General features: G+C 51.2%; 1 long non-coding RNA gene across 1 annotated transcript; it reads right to left on the bottom strand.

Annotated features, from left to right (window-relative positions):
- Window positions 1-5,672: 5,672 nt before the first annotated feature.
- On the bottom strand, window positions 5,673-12,552 carry LOC129457480 (uncharacterized). Its single transcript, XR_008649265.1, has 3 exons — window positions 12,434-12,552; window positions 8,283-8,363; window positions 5,673-7,516 (listed from the first exon to the last, which is right to left on the bottom strand). It is a non-coding gene; the product is annotated as an uncharacterized lncRNA (long non-coding RNA).
- Between the last annotated feature and the right edge of the window lie 2,157 nt (window positions 12,553-14,709).

Genomic DNA, 14,709 nt, shown 5'->3' with positions numbered 1-14,709 from the left:
GAGTCATACCTAGGTCTGTGTGATGCTCTGGTGAGGTCTATTCATGACTGTTCATTGTGTCCTTTCAACAAAATGTAGAAAAACAAAGTAGCATCTCTGTGTTAAGTAATTGTGACTCTGTGTGTCTTGGTTGAGTCATAAGAGAGGATAAATTTATGAAGAGAAAAAAAATTCCCTTAAAAAATGCAACTTAACTTTGCTCCCAAGAAGAGCCAGTTTCTTAGCTCTTACTTGAAAGTATTGTGGTGTGCTACAAATGATTGGACATCATCACCCCCACAGAAATGCCGGCTCCAGGGAGCCAGTACAGCCCAGTCTGCACAACTCCCGGAACAGAATTAATCCAGGAATGTTCCCTGAGTGCCTACTAACGACGCTACCCTGTGAAAATACGCCTTGAACCCAGCAGACCCTGGGTAAATATTTGTTGGTTTGCTCAAGTTTGCATCCAGCAAGAGCCACCTGGGAGGCTCCCTGCTGCAGAAAGCCATCATCCTGTCCTCCCCGTACCAGTAGGATGTCAGGCTCAACACACAGCCAGTGAAACCGGTTTCTGAGGAGCCAGGCACCCCTCCTTTCTCCCTCTTTCTGCAATGTACCAATGGCCTCTGGATTGCATTAAGCTGCATAAATAACAGGGCTGTTGTCAGATATCCCCTGGTGAGGAAAGGGCAGATGGGGAAGCCAGTGGGTCACGACCTTCATGTTTCTCAGCAGGGGTCAAAACGCCTTCCACGCTGGGCGAGGGGAGAGGAGGTCTGTGTTATGCTTGCACTGGGCCCTGACAGGCGAATATAATTCCTGCGCGGCTGCAGGGAACGCTGGGATTTGTTTTACAGCCTGGCGCGGCTCACTCTGTTCAACTAACATCTGGTGGGAAATGGAAAAGTCCCATGCTGGACCTTCCAGGCTGGGATGACTGGTGGATTTTGGCAGCAGCCTACCCTTGGAATGGGGCTTCATTTCTTCTCTGTGCCTTGGTTTCTCCAGCAGTGAAAGAGGGGTGTGGGTGGTCCCCGAGTCCTTCTGATGGGAGGGATCCGTGCACTGGAGCCTGCACAGCTCAAGGGGCTGGCACAGAGTAAGTGCTCGATTGTTCAGTTGATGATAATGGTCCCTGCTCCTTGATACCAAAGACAGAGGGGCTCTACTTTCTGAAGCCGCTCAGCTCAGGGGCCTGGCTTTGGGAGGGCATGGAGCACAGGCACCCGCAAGACTGGATGTAAAATGCAACGTTCAAAGCTTGTATTTCAGACTTCCCATCCTAACCCAAATCTGCTTCTGCAGACAGAGGGGACAAACTGTGACCCTCACTTTGAAGTCGTTGCTTTCTGTGTCCTTGCTGGTCACATCTAGCAGTTTTTGAGTGCCTCTGCAACGTATTTTAGTGATTTAAGAAAAAAGGAGGGGTGAGCCACAGGAGAAGGAAAGGAGGGAAAAGGGAAAGGGAAAATAGAAAGCAGATTGACAGTGTGCCCAGCACGTGCCGGGCACATGCTTCCCTTCTTTTAATTCAATCTTTGCAAGCCCCCTGTGTGTAGGGCGACTAGGCCCTTTTTACAGATGACTGCATTGAGGTTCAGGGAGATAGGTAACTTGCCTTGATCTCAACCTCATGTGGGATCGAGCCAGGATTCTAAGTCTAGTGAGGGGAGTCCCTGGGATTAAAACAACAGTCATCACCCGGCATTTCTTAAAGGTGTGTCAGTGGATTCCCAATTTCTCTAGCTGCAGCCTCTCTCCAGGACATCACTGTGGGTTTGTTCTCCTCTTGGTGACTCTTGGAGGCACCAAGAGGAAAATGATGCTAGGGTCCCTACCCCAAGGAAAGCCTTTCTTCCACTTAGAATCATCCACTAGTAATGTCATGCTATCCCAAGGAACAGGACAAAGGAGTCCTGACTTTCCTCTTTGCCCAAGACGGCAGAGCTTCTCTCCCATTGGCGTGTCCTCACCCACAGATTAAATGTGGAGATTCTCGCACAGTCATTGTAACTGCAGCTGGCATTTCCCCAGGTCTCGCCATGGGCCACATGCTGGGCATGCTTGATCTCACTCAACCCTCCAAGCACCTCTAGGAGTTAGGTGTATTTATCGTGCCTATTTTGCAAACAAGGAAACTGAGGCTGGCATGCCAGGCAGAGGCCTCAGAGGCAAGAAAGGCTGCGGCTTGAAGGCTGACTCAGAGTGACAGACACACGGATTCTCATGTAATGCTATCTCTTCAGGAGTTTCTGAGATCTGAATTCAAATGGGGACCCCAAAGAGGGCTGCCCTGACCGCTGGCCCTGAAGTCCCACTGTCTGTCCCACGATCCTGGTTCGTTGTCCTTGGTGTTCTCCTCCCACTCTGGGGATCCAGGGATTTTTTCAGACTTCGTTCCTCCCCCTAGATTAGGAGACTCCGCACGATTATGCCCTCAGTGCCTGGATTGTATCTTTTCATAGTAGGTGCTCAATACAAATGAACCAGGTGGAAGGACATAAGTGAGCAGAGGGCAGTGGCCGAGTCCACACCCAACTCCCCCAGGGAGGAGTTCTCCCTGGAGCCTCAGGACTAGAAATCCCCCATTGTGTAGGAAGGTGCCTAGGACTGCATCCGCGTGCTGTGGTCTGCAGAGCTGCAACCTTGAGGAGGCTTCAAAGCACCTCTGCCAATAGATCAGCCTTCCTCAGCCATGACAGCCCCCAGCGCTCACCTCCCCCAAACAAACCCACGTAATGAAGACAGATGGCCCTGGTCAGCCACTGGCCATGCTGGGAGTGTCACATGCCTCGCAGATGGTGCAGTGGGCGGCCAGGGGCCATAGAGCCCATCCTGGAACGTTGTTCGGGGTGTCCCCCGGGCGGGAATTTCCTCACCCAGCCCATGTTCCCCCATCACCCTGATAAGCAGAGTGAGTCTGGGAAGATGGGCTTCCTTCCTTCAGCCAACAGCACCACCACCCCACCTTGGCCAGCAGGCAGGGGCTTTATTTGGCTCCCTTCTCATTAGGCACATGTTGGAACCTGGGAGCCCTCTCAGAGACATGGACTATCTGGGGGCGGGAATTGGATTAGGGGAGTGTTTAAGAAGAGGAGTAGAACAGTGAGAAATAACCAGCTCTTAAGTCTCTTTCCGTGGCTGCCTGCCCGTCTGTGCCAACGGAGGGGAGCATTTTATTGGGGGGGGGGTGTCTTCTAACATGCTGGGCAGGATACAACCATTAGCACACCTCCGTCGGAGACCTTCCCCCTTGGTGACTCTTTCAGGGCACACGGCAGACAGGACATAAACTCCCAGCCTCTTAGGAGGGGTGCGGATTTTGAGGGAAGTACAATGGGAAAAGGTCTAAGGGAGTCACTGTCAGGTGGGAGTCCAGGCTGTCTTTGCACAGAATAGTGGCAGCCTATAAACAGCTGTGGCTGGCATCTGTGGCCAGCATCTGTGGGCTGGCATTTGTGGCCAGCATTTTGTGTCTGGCTTCCGTGACCAGCATCTGTGGGCTGACATTTGTGGCCAGCATTTTGTGACTGGCATCTGTGGCCAGCATTTGTGGCTCGCATTGGTGGCCAGCATCTGTGGGCCACTATCCATGTCCAGCATTTGTGGCTGGCATCTGTGGCCAGCATCTGTGGGCTGGCATTTGTGGCCAGCATTTTGTGACTGGCATCCATGGCCCGCATCTGTGGCCAGCATCTGTGGGCCAGTATCCATGCCCAGCATTTGTGGCTGGCACCAGTGGCCTGCCTTAGTCCATCTGCCAGGTTGCCTGTTGCTCTCTCTGCTCCAGAGTTGCTGAAGCTGAGGCACAGAGAAGTGGAGGGGCCTGCCCTGGTTGACCAGGTGGTGCAGAGCCAAGGCATGTGAGCTGGGGCCCTGACCCCCAGGCCTTGGGAGGGGTGCAGACCGCTTGTTTGAGGTGAAATCATGAGAAGGCTGGAGTCCACACAGGGAGTGAAGGGCACGGGAGGCAGCCATCCACACCCCCGCACAGCAGCCACTGTGATCACCCCAGCCCCACAGATGGAGAGACAGAGGTCTTCAAGGGTGAAGGGACATACCCCTGGTACCCACAAAGCATGTGACTGGGAGGCCCCTGGCCCTTTGCTTCTTCAAGGGGATCTGGCTGAGTGTGGGGGCTCTGGCAAGGCGAGCATGGGCCTGTAACTTGTGAGTGTTGAGAAGACACCTCTCCAACTGTCCCATGGCAAAGAAGAGCCGCGCTGGCATGGGAAGGGCGTCCTGTGTGTGACTCCAAGCATGTGCGTGTGCGTAGGCAGGGCGGGCAGGCACACGCCTGTGTGGTCCAAGGGGGCTTTGCGTGTGTGGTCCTCCACCAGCCCAGCACTGATCATCTGTCCAAATGCTGCTAACTGCCTGCCCGATGACCAGCATGTTTACTTTAGTCCTGTCTGCACGGACTGAACTCGGAGCCCTGTCTCCTTCCAGCTGGGCCTCCTCAGGGGGAGAGGGAGAGAGAGAAGGGGAGAGGAGGGAGAGGGAAAGACAGGAGGGAGGAGGGAGACACATGGGATTCTAAAAGAAAGAGATAAAAAAGAAGATGATGTTCACATGAAGCTCCACAATGGACAGGCTGTAAATGTGGTTCTGTATAAATCAAGATGACCATTTTCACACCCATCCTCGCTCCAGTACCCTCCAGCCTCCCTCCGTGTGCTCCTGCCCCATCCTACCCTACCCAGCAGCACACATGCACTCACACGCTCCAGGTCCATAAATCGCCCCTGTGGAGTCCTGGCCGAAACGGTGCTCCTGTTCCTACTCACTGAAATAAAAATATGCATGCTTGTCTGGTCTCGATGTGTGTCGTCTGCGTGTGTGTAAGGACCCCATTGTGTGTGTCTGTGTGCGTGCATGTGTGTGAGAGACGGGCCATACCCGTTGCAGTGGCACGTGCGAGTCTGCTGTATGTGGGTGAAGAAAGGACTTGGTCAGTTTGGAGGGTTTTGGTAAGGGCTGGCGGGGGCTGCAGGGCCTTCAGTGTCCGTCTGTCACATGCAGAGCTCTTCAGCCTCTTTCCACGTCCCAGGAAACTCTTGAGGGTAAAACGAGTGAATGTCCTCCAGAGGTAAACACGCTATATAAATATAGCAGGGGGTTCAATGCATGGCCTGCCACAGCAGCTGTGCGTAATTTCAGAGCTTCAGAGGATGAGTTCTAAGTATTTCCTCTCTAAATCTTGATATTCAACTCTAATTTATATTTTCCCGTAGTTGTATTCTTGCATTGATGATTTACGCCTTTTTAACCCTGGTTTCCTATAAGCTATCTCAAATATTGTACGCAATGAAGAGGAATGGAAGAGAGAGAGAGAGAATGTTTTACTGAAAAGAAAGTTCTAGAAGTTCTGGTTTCAGTGGATGTCAGACTAGAACTTTGTGTGAAGGAGAAATTCAGAGCAACAGTGACTATAAGAAAAGGATCAGATGTTATACATGGAGAGGTTTCATTCTTCTGAATACGCTATTTTTGCGAACCTAAAGGAATCTTGGAAATTATTCCCCTGCATCCCATTCATTAGCAGTCAGTGCCTCTGGGTTCCAAAAAAGCAGGCTGAGAAATCGGGTTCCAGCCTCAGGACAGACCAGTCCTCTGGAGCATCCATACTAGCGTGCTCCAAATCAGGAAAATTATTACATATAAAACTAGAAGACACACAGATAACTTGATTAGGTGACTTGTTTTACCAAAGAATCTGGCACTTTTTATTGAGGTAAAATTCACATAACAGGACATTAACCATCTCCAAGTGTCCAGTTCAGTGGCATTTAGTAATGCAGAATGTTTAGTGTAATCACAACGTGCACCAGCCCTCTCTAGTTCCCTAACATTTTACCACCCCAAAAGGAAACCCTACGCAACTAAGCAGTGTCCCCTCTTGTCCCTTCCTCCCAGCCCCGGCACCCATGGTTTGCATATTCCATTCACCTGGAAAACCCCACACTTCTTATTTACCAAAAATGCTCCATGGAAGCTTATAAATTGCCTAGCTGGGGTTTTTTTTTTCCTTTTTCTTCTTATGAAGACAATGCATACCCATGTCAAAAATTCAACCACTGAAAAAAAATTTAAAAAAATAAAGAAGACAATTTTTCAAATTGAACTCTCCTGGTGTCACTCTGTCGGTAACTGCTGGGAATAATTGGTGGCCCAGACATCTCTGTATAAACACTCACCCAACACGACCGTTTCAAAAGCTAGTGCAATCATATTCATCTGCTGGTTTGGAGCCTAAGTTTTTTAAACTTAGCAATATATGTCATGGACATATTTCCACATCAACACGTACTGTTCTCCTTGATGTTTTCATGTCCACGGAGGCCTCCTTCCTGCCATACTACAGTTGCTCTAACCAGTCCCCTAGGGAAGGACGATTAGGTGCAAGCTTACAGCTTTCCTGCAAATGGATCCACTTTCTGGGCTGTGTTAATTGATTGGATTTAGGAGGCTTGCTCATGGGCTGTGGGGATTGAGGAAGGATTTAAGAGTTCTATGGAAGAATTCACAGCTTACTGGCAACCACTAAGGAGACCTGAGTGAAGCACAGACACACCTGCTCAGTGCCCCTTGACAGATGCGGCTGAGGAGTAGATGTGACTGATGGCAGGAGCTGCCCTGGGGCACGGGACCTGCCAGCCACGGGTACAGGAAGGAGCCATGGGCTGGCCACCTATGCCCAGCAGCGAGCACGTGCTGCATGTCAGCTTCATGGCAGTTCTAGGAGACATGGGATGACGGAGGAAGCAGAAAGGCTGACACCATCCTGGAATGTTAGATGGAGATGTCAGGTGGTGTGTGTGTGTGTGTGTGTGTGTATGTGTGTGTGTGTGTGTGTGTTTACAAGGGTATCAGCCAGCATGAAAAGACAATTCCTTTAAATGCAGGGCTGTGTCCATTTTCCAAAACTCTCATTAGTACCTAGTAACTCAAATCCACACTTTGTTTTAGTGACGTAAGTTGTCACACCTGGAGATTTTTTTTTTAAGCCAGTCATTTTTTTTTTTTTTTCAGTTATCCCAGATACAGGCTCACTCTCACTCTCCTCTCCGAATTCTTTGAGGTCTGGACAGAGTCTCGGCTCCCCTGGGGAACCTTCTCGTATACCTTTCTGTCTCTGGCCAGGGTGAGTCCCCATGCACTCTTGTGATCACTCCTGTCACTGTGCACACAGCCCTGGGACCTCCCATCCTGTGGGTTAACTTTTCCTGTCATATTCCTGTCTCCCGGTTACGCTGTGTGGTCCCCGGATTTCACAGGGATTTCACAGGACTCAGCCCTGGGGCCTTGCAGCAGAATACACGTTGTGACCATGTATCAGGCAGACAGGGACGGATGGACTGGGAATCGAACCTCGCTCACAGGTCCTAGTCCCCAAGAATTACTGCATGGGTCTGGAAGTCCTCTCCGTCTGGGTTCACAGTGGGTGGTAGCTGGACTGCCAGCTTCCTCATTCACTCCCTGTGGTCCTGGAGTCATGTCAAACAGTCCCAGGGAGTGGCAGTTATTACCTTGCCTTTTAGACAAGGAAACTAAGGTTCAGAAAGGTGAGATTATTCACAGGGTGAATACAAGGGTGAGGCAAGAGAGAGACCCTCACCTTGGGGGCACCGCTGAAGGGCCATCAACATGTTCAGTCGTCAGGACCAAAATAAAAAATCTAAATCCATGCAAAAATAAATCCATGAGGAACAAAACGTGAGATTTTAAATCAAGATGGAATACAGGGTCGGGGTCAGGGTAAGGCAAGCAAGGGAGCTCGGGCAAGCGCCGAGGTGGATCCCATCTTTATTTAAAATGCTGATATTTTGTGCATCGCAGATTTTTTGCGTTCGTTTTGATTTTTTAAGATAGTGCATTAAAATATTATTTATCTCGATGGCTGAGTGTTCCGGTGCTGCGTTTAATGTTGTACCCAAGAGCCTCATTCACTTTCCCCAGTCCTGGCCCTGCTGGGATCATCTTACCAGTGACTGGTGGAGCGCAGGTTTGCACCCAGGGCTTCGGGCTGCCAGAGCTTTTTTTTTGCCATTGTTGGTTGCAGAACTGCAGCTTCTAGCTGGACCCCTGACTCTCACTATCAATGTCGATTTCTGGGCACCTTGGGTTTCTGTGGCTGGAGGGAGGGGATGGACTGTGCAGGGGGGCAGCCTGCACCCAAGGCACCGGCATGCAGTGACTGCTTGAGCTTTCTGTCTGTTCAGCCCTTTCCCCCTCTATTTCCAATGCCTGTCACAAGATTTAATTTGATGTTTGAGGTCAGCAAGGAACTTAACATTTACCGGAATCACATTTCTGTCAGTGCAGGGTGTTTGATGCTGGGTATAACAATGCTTCCATTTGCAACTCACATACTCATACTCCTGGAACACAGAGTTTTGTGGAGAGGAGTCGTGCCTTTTATGTGAAATATATACTTCACCAAAATATGAACAACAAAACATTTGCCACCTTTTACTTAACATATAATTTTTTAAAACAAAGTATTTCCAAAACCCAGATTCCCAGAATCTGGAGAGGGAAAAGTTTATAGGATGCTTGGAAAAATCATTTTTAAATTGATTTCACTGTTGACCAAATAGTTTTGTCTATCATTTTTTTTTACAAAATGATTACTTTCTTAAACCAAGATGCTCATGCATGTGTGCACAGGCACACACACACACACAAATACACACACACACAAACACACACACACACACACACACACACACTGCACATGCACACATACACCAAGATGGAACTCTGTGTTACTAAGGGTATGGCTTGAAGTATCAGCACCGCCCTGGCCACGAAGGGCTTACCAGCCTGCCTGCTTTAATTAAACTGATTGACCAATTCAGTTAAAACAACAACAGTGCAATTATTTGGCGGAATTGAGCAATTCCTTGAGCCGAACTTATCTACCATTAAGATAGAGGGGAAAGGTAACAGTGACAGCAAAAGGGAAGGGAGGACCTTAGACCAGTCCCCCCACTGTAAGCTCCAAGGGGACCCCTGCCCTCCTTCCAGAAGGTTCAGATCAGACGGGATGGCCTTCCTCCTCCCCACCTTCCATCACAACAGATAAGGTGCAGAGAGGTGAAATCACTCCTGAGGAAGAGAAAAGCCACCTGCCTGAGGGAGAAAGGTTTTTGCTGGGCTTTGATGCGGCTGGGGAGGTTGATTAAAACATCATTTTGGAGAAATCTTATTTACTATTATGTATAGATCATCTAGAGTAGGCTAAGGCATCTGCTAAGCTACTACAGAAAATCCCAAGATGAATCCCTTCCAGTCCGGCAGCAATCACAGATGGAATTCTGAGAAACCAGTCCTGAAGGAGGAAGGAAAGTGGGTGTGGAGCCAGTTCAGGGGTGCAGCTTCCAATCCCAGCCCCTCCACTTCAAACGAGTGCTAGAAATGGACTTTACATGATGTTTAAAAAATTCACAGGAATGGTTTACAAAGTAAGATGTGTTTCTTGTAGAATACCTGGACCATACACAACTACACAACGGGAGAGGAACATGACAAAGCCACCACCAAGAGAACCACTTGCCACAGTTTGGTGTTTTGGTGTGTAAGTTACACACACACACACACACACGGAAGTGTGCATGCTTAGTCAGCACCCAGTAAGCATTAGCTGTTGTTATTCCTATTAGTGATTTTACCGTGTCCTTATAAGAACGGGATCACATGGTGCATGTGCTGTTTTGCAAATTACTTTCTTGATTTAGTTGCCTGAACACCTCCCTTCACCCTTCAATATTTTTCGACAACGTAATCCTTCATGGCAGTAGAACAGAAAGCCACCTTAAAACCTTCAGCCTCCAGCCTTGCTAGGATCTGGAGGGGTGTGAGTGTCCCGCCAGTGGGCCGGCATTTCAGGGCTCCATGCGTGGGCTTTGGAGAGGCAGCAAGCCTGAGGTATTTTGGCAAACTGGACATCAATCTGTGTAATTCAGTGAATGCGGTTGTTTGTTTGAAGCCGTGTCGTGTTCTGCAGGATGCTGCCCAGGAGAAGGAAGACACAGGAGAAGAGCAGTGGGGACCTGAAGCGGCTTGGATTTTTGCGGCTGAGGTTGGGCTAACAGCAAAGACTTGGGAGCTGCCTCCCGTAAGGGAGACTCCAGATGGAATTGTCAGCTGTGGCAGACCCAGGGCAGGCGGGCTGAGTTCTAGGGGAGGGAGCAGTTCCAGCAGACGGAGCACCGCTTCCTGCTCAGGCACCCCCACCACTGTAGGTAGACAAACACAGTCTTACGACCAAACACAGTCCCCAGTGAGAGGAAAAAAAATCGAATTTCAGTTCACTTCTGCATCATGGATCAAGTGGTGAATACTATAACAAGAATGACACCGACCAACCCTGCCTATGAACTAAGCAGTGTTCTAAACTCTCCCACATAAACTCAATTTGCAACCACCCTTTGGGGCAGGTAGGCATGTCAGGGGCTCCTCTGTACACCACAGAGACCGCCTGCAGATTCTATGTCATCTGAGGTTGCACACAATTCCATTCCACCCCCAGGCACCCATCCTTGTTCATTTTATTTGGAAAAAAAAAACAATGTCCAAAATATTACTATTTTGTGCCCTCTTATTACAGAACAATGAATGCTCAGTGCCCATGTTTCAGGCATCACAAAGAAATGACTTAAGATCAAGGTCAAGAGACAATTCTGTCCCCACTGACCCAGAGATGACCATTGCTGATGCTCTGGGACTCCTTTTCAAGATGCTCTCCAGGAAGGGACGAAGTCAGAGTTTTGATCTTTGATTTACAGTTTGATTTCTTTACGAAAGTACTGTGTTTCTATAGCATCTGTCCTGAAAGTGTCTTTGGCTGGGCTCACCATGTTCCCTGGCCTGTGGTCCTCTGATTGGAAATGGGTTTTAATGAAACAAACGGAAAGGGAGGGTGGGCAGACTGGAGAAGTTTGTAGCCTGTTTCTGGTTTTCTGCGACTTTCATTCTGGCCCCTCCTGGCTCTGTCGTCCCCCGTCCCAACAGCACCGCCCAGATCAGACCTAGCCCAGCAGGTCCACACACCCGGGATGGCCCAGCACTGACCCTGCCTTTTCTTCCTCCCCAGGGAGGGCTCCCGGAGTAAAGCCTGAGGAACTCCACCTTTACAAGCTGATCTTCAGCGTTCAACAAACTTTGCTTCTCTGGCCACCTCCTTACTCAACTGCAGCCTTTTTCTATTTCTAGCCTGAAACAAACTCCACAAATACTGGCTCTTTCTTCATCTTCCTCCCCTTCCAATGATAATACCGGACAAAATGGGACTATCTGTAATTTTTGCCCATTTTCTTAGGAATTTCTCCGCTCTACTTAAAAATGAATAAGACACACACACACACACACACACACACACACACACACCATGAATTGAGACAGGGTTCCCTCTGATCATCCCCACCGCGCTCTTCCTTTTGTCTCAAAGGGGCTGGGCAATGATGACTGTGCTTCTGGGGTGAGAGGTGTGGTGTGAGCGGATTCGCAGCACAGGCTGCGGCAACTGTGGGGGTCCTCCTTCCTGGTCCTCCGATGACTCCTCCGACGAGGAGCTCTGAAGGGAGACCAGGAGGAGCCTCCTCTGACCATGGGGCCCAGGAGCGCGGGCGCCCGGGGCCGCCCCGACCTTCCCCTCCACCAGCCGGCGGGCCCACAGCCTGAAAGCGACTGGCACCAGAAGGGCCCCGGCAGGAGCCCATGCTCTGCGAGCGCGCTGGCGAGGGGCGCAGGAGAATGGAGAGGGGACAGGGGAGAGGGAGAAGGAGGAAGAGAGAGAAGCCTGGAGAAGAGGAGAGCGCAGAACTGAAGAGCCGGGCAGAAAACAGAGGGAGAGTTGCAGGGCGGGCTGAGCTGCAGCGGAGCGCGGGAGTGAACAGCGGCAGAAAAGCTGGGGATGGGGGGCCAGGAGGACGTCGCGGGCGAGGGGCGGTGGTGAGTGCAGCCCAAGGGTGCACCGTCCCTGCAGCAGCTTCGCGGGCGGGACAGCAGGAAGAAGGGAGCCTCCGGCGGGCGGTGGGTTTCAGAAGAGGGAGGGGCGAGCAGCTGCAGGGGACAGAGGGGCAGAAAGACAGGGAAGCGGGGACAAGGTGGGGAGCAGTTCGGGGGAACTACTTCGCTTCCGAAACCGCCTGGGTCTCAGGCCCCACGGGCATCCCCTCCTCCCAGATCTCCGTCTTGGGTCCCTGGACCCAGGTCCTGTGGAAGGCGACACCCGCGTCCCAGACCACCGCGGCGGCTGCTGCCCGCACACGTCTGGTTCGGCTGGCTCTCCCTTGCAAGAGTCAGGGTTTCTGGAGCGCTGCGCGCTGGGCTCCCCTCGTCCGCAGCGCCCCTGCAGCCCCTCCTCCCGCTGGCCTGGGATCCGGAAGACGCAGGACGACCTCCGTGCGCGACGGGGCGGGGGGCGCGTAGGGTCCCTGGGGCACACCTGCTCACTCAGCCCTTCCCGTCTGGGGTCTTCGCTGATGCCAACTTTACAGGCGAGGGCATCAAGGCCCTGAGACGGGCGAAAGGTTAGGCCTCGCAGGTACACGTGGGAGAGGCTGCACCTAAGCCACAGCGCCAGCCCTGGACCACCAGGGCGCAGGGCCCGAGGTGGGTGACAACGGGACGACCTCACCTGTAACCAGTGAACAAGCGTTGACACCCCCGCAGGCTCCGGTGTTCCAACGGCAGAGTCATATGAATCATCCTGATGCTTAATAAACACAGATCCCAGAAGGAGTCTGGACCTATTGGATCAGAACTTCCCAGGGAGCGGCCCAGGGATCTGGATTTCCAGTGCATGCCCTGCGGTGACCCTCACTCCAGAAAGCTCAGGCCCCACTGAACTCCAGTGTTCTACCTCCAGACATGGATTACACCCAGGGCTACACAGCCAGACAGCGTAGCTGTGCTGGGTCACCAGGTTGAGGGTGGTGGTGAGGTTAGTCTCAAACCCGAACCCAGTGGGGCTTCATTGCTCTGTTTTAGCCAAGGGGCTCTTGGATTGTCCCCGGAGGGGTCAAGGGTCTTTCCACTGTCCTACTCAAAGTGTTTCAGGGTGAAATAATCATGGTAATAGTCACAGCACCTGCTACAAATGAAGCAGGCGCTTACTATAGTCTAGCGAGCTATGGACTTTTGTGAATATTCTGTTTTAATCCTCACAATTGACCTTAGGAGGAAGGTACTATTTATCATCCCACTTTACTGATATGCACACTGAGGTGCGACCAGGTTATTTTATTTTCTCCAAGTCCTGAACTGGTGAGCTGGGGCTCCCTAGCTCTACCCACAGGTACCCGCCTCCCTCCGGAAGTTGTGGGCAGCACAGTGGTGAGTGGGGCCAGCCCGGAGGGGGGACTTTGTGCTTCTACAGGAAGGGGTCTCAGAGGCCTAGCATCTGGGCGTCCACCCAGGAAGGTGGGTGGGGCGCAAGGTGGTCTCTGTGGTCCCTGCAGCTGCTGGGAACCCAGATAGAAGGCAAGATTGTGGATCACAGACCTGGGGTCTCTGCAGAATGCCCTGGAGGGTACCAGGAGCTAAAACTACGCGGAGCTGGCTGGGCCTGAAAGAGAAGGGAATAGCGGAGGGAGATTCATGAACTAAGTCCAGAGGTGGGGGATGGGAAGGGGAGGAAAGAGGTGATGGCTTTGCAACAGTGCTGCCGAGAGGCAGGCACTGGGTCTCGGCACCACAGCGTGCCTTTGGTGGTCTCAGGTTCCACACAGGAACCCTGAAACGAAACAGGGAATGCCCTAAAGTGGCACCGCATATACTCTCCAGGTTTCTGGCAGCTCAGCAGTTGGGCTGGGGGTAGCTTCCTGTGCCCAATCCCTGGCACCCTTCCCACACCACCCTCACCCCCATAATGCAGCAACAGAGAAACTCCATCTCACCAATGGGGGAACTGAGGCCCAAAGAGGTTAAGAAGGGAGCCGATGGCCTGGAGCTTGCCTCCTTCCAAGGTTGTGAGTTGAACGGAATGGTCCGAAAGCCGGAGGTGTCTGCTACGGATCACCACACTAACGCCAAAACAGCAGTGGCATGACATTTATCAGATTCCTCCGAAATGCCAAGAACTGTGCTCGCAACTTTGCATTTTTATCTCATTAAATTTTCACAACAATCCTATGAAGTACTCTTAGTCTCCCTGTTTCACAGAGGGGGAAACTGAGGCTCCACCTGGAGAACATTTCCTGCGCTGGCTCTTTAAGAGTTTATGCCGGTGCTTCCAGCAGACGCCCAGGTTCTCCTCTTGGCATCTTACCCTGCCTCCCCCATGACCAACCGAGTTCTAGTTGGGCAACTTTCATGAGACAGGGTAGCAGATGGGCATCTGGTACCCAGATCTCAAAGCTAGTCACGCCTGCCTCAGGGGTCTTGCCATACCCCAGAGTTTCTGCACCTGGGACCTCTGGCTCCTACTCTCTCATTTCCTCCACAGCCTCTTACCCAGATATTTTTAAATGGGGAGATTTAAAAAAAAAAAATTAATGGGAAGTGTTAAAAATTTTAAAATGGGGCCATTTAAAGATGACGAGAGGAGACTGAAGAGGATTCCGCCTTCTCCTCCTGCAAGAACTGTTTTTGCTCTCCTTTGTTAAGAGAGTTAAATAGCAGTTTGTAAACAGTACCTGGAGACCCTACGATGCCAAATTAGTTGTTGTGTGTTAATTAGCTCCTTGGGAAAAACCCAACACAGGAACATTTAACGTCAGT

Source organism: Symphalangus syndactylus, chromosome 11, assembly GCF_028878055.3.
Source record: "Symphalangus syndactylus isolate Jambi chromosome 11, NHGRI_mSymSyn1-v2.1_pri, whole genome shotgun sequence".
In the NCBI taxonomy this organism is placed as follows: domain Eukaryota; kingdom Metazoa; phylum Chordata; class Mammalia; order Primates; family Hylobatidae; genus Symphalangus; species Symphalangus syndactylus.
This window is presented reverse-complemented; position numbering and strand designations above follow the sequence as displayed.